Source organism: Etheostoma spectabile, chromosome 12 (genome assembly GCF_008692095.1).
Source record: "Etheostoma spectabile isolate EspeVRDwgs_2016 chromosome 12, UIUC_Espe_1.0, whole genome shotgun sequence".
NCBI lineage: Eukaryota > Metazoa > Chordata > Actinopteri > Perciformes > Percidae > Etheostoma > Etheostoma spectabile.
This window is the reverse complement of record NC_045744.1, coordinates 25,981,046-25,983,235: the sequence shown is the minus strand read 5'-3', so window position 1 is coordinate 25,983,235 and position 2,190 is coordinate 25,981,046. Positions and strand designations below refer to the sequence as shown.

At 40.8% G+C, this 2,190-nt stretch overlaps 1 long non-coding RNA gene across 1 annotated transcript in view; it reads left to right on the top strand.

Moving 5' to 3' along the window:
• The window catches only part of LOC116699578 (uncharacterized), a 13,507-nt gene that overhangs the window by 7,579 nt on the left and 3,738 nt on the right, over positions 1-2,190 (top strand). The window lies entirely within an intron of this gene.

Genomic DNA, 2,190 nt, shown 5'->3' with positions numbered 1-2,190 from the left:
TGTCACGTTCTCATTATGGGCTGAGCCCCCCTAAAGGTTTGATCCCAGAATTGCCCCTGCTACCAAACCAAGCCAAACATTCAGCTACTTTGGTAGCTCTTTTGTTTTGGTCTTCTTCAACCCCTGACATTTTTTTGTAACTTGCTCAATGTTTGTTTTCACTTTTTTAAAGTTTTTTAAACAGCTGCGATTTTACTTTTACTTAAGTAGCCTACTTTTCAACAACAAGTACAGTACAGTTCTACATTTCAGGTCACATCTAACACAGGGTGAAAATGACAGTTGGAAGTCAGCTGCAGGAGAGCGTGCGGCTGCAGGAGGGCCCAGCTTGACAGAAGAGATAAATAAAAACAGTGTAGTTGTAGCCTAAATGTTACGTTCACCAGCTGAGGGAGTGCTGAACGACTGGCACATGGTGCGTCTAGTATTTAGTGAACAATGCAATCAAATTAAGGACCACGTCCTAATGGGTTATAATTAGCATTGTTGTACCTCGGCATAGTTAAAATGAATGGATATGTAGATTTTAATTGACCTACTTTTTACTTTTTATTTCAGTTCATTTGTACACAAGTACTTTTACTTAAGTAAAAAAATTGTTAAAGTACAAGTAGCCTACTTTTACTTATTAGCAGAATAAAGTGCTCTCTCTAAGTCTGCTTGTTGTTTCTTAGCAACCTACCCCCTCCACAACACTCCACATTTGTTAAGATATGTGCAGTCTTGCTTTGCCAGACCGTCATCCACAGCGCTGTAAATGAGGGTCTGGCTAATCTACACAGCATTTAAGAATAGGAGAAAAAGATGCTGTGGTTAATTGGAATTTCTTTAAACCAATCACATTTAGAGCAAAGCTAAGCACCGGGAATAGGACTTGTTTTGCTGGAAAATGTGTACGTTCAAAAGTTGTTGACCACTTGGACGTAGTCCTCATAAATCCACCGGAGATTAGAATTCCAACCAAAAACAAAACAGAAGATAACCGACATCAGGCAGAAAAAAGTAAAATCCGGCAGAAGTGGAAGGTTGTGGATATAGACTAGGTGCCGAATAAATACCATTGGTAAAAGATTGAAATACGCCTATGAACACTGCAACTGACCACTTGTCTGTTGAATATGTTATTATTTAGTCAACCAATAGCTAATAGCATTTTTTATGCCCGACTAAAGGTAATGCTGAATTAGTTGTTGTTTTTTTGTCAAAAGGCATACTTTTATTTTGAAGCCAAGATCTAGTTTCCGGTATGTACACGGTTGTCTCTCGCCGACTTGACGCAGCTGCCTCGGTGAAGCTTTTTATGTGCTCACGTCGCTGCGCGGGGGTGTAGTGGAGGCGCACCGCACATCTGGACTGCGGAACAACCGCAAATTTCACCTTTTTTTTTTTTTGTCACTGAAAGTGATAATCTCACCCAGTGTCTGTTAGAACATGATTATGAGTGGTACCAGATGGTGTATTCTGTCAACTTTTTATGCACCTAGGCAGGGGGTGGGGCTTGTGGGAAAATTGAAGATGCATTTAATTATAAAGCAAAATTCAGCTTATTTATCTTTTTATTTTTGGAAAAGAATTTACCTTCCTTTGTCTGGTATCCCCCAGATGTTTGTGACATGAAGTCTTAGGCAAGAAAGTGACAATGGATGCCTCCTCTGGATGCGCACCCCTGCTGACTGAAGATAAAAACTGTCACAAAAGCATCCCCCCCCCTAGACTTAGGCTTCTCATGTGAAGACAAGTCAGCTCCTAGGTAAGAAAGAAAGGTAGAATGAGAGGTATTTCTGTCACATATCTGTTAAGCCTTTCCTCCAAGGAATTATATGATAAATGAATCAGGAGAAAAAGACATTTGCGTGTACGTTCTTGTTTCCTCCCTTGGGAGTTTCACTTTCAGCAGCTACAGACTGTCTGCCATACAACAGCAAGAGGCCTGTGAGCTTTAGCTAGGAGAATATATCAGGCTCAGTAAAAACAACACACGCATATTCAAATGCATAATACTGTACAACATCCCGAGGGTTTTGTCCCGAGTCCAAACGCCACACCTACAATGATTGTTTCTTTTTTTGTTTGTTTTTTACAGGCACTGAAGGTGCAGTGGAGCTGTTTCACCTGCCAGGCGAGTTTAATTTGGTTGTAAAGTAACCATGGTAACCTAGAAAGGGAAGCGACAGGTGGAGGGAAGGAGTC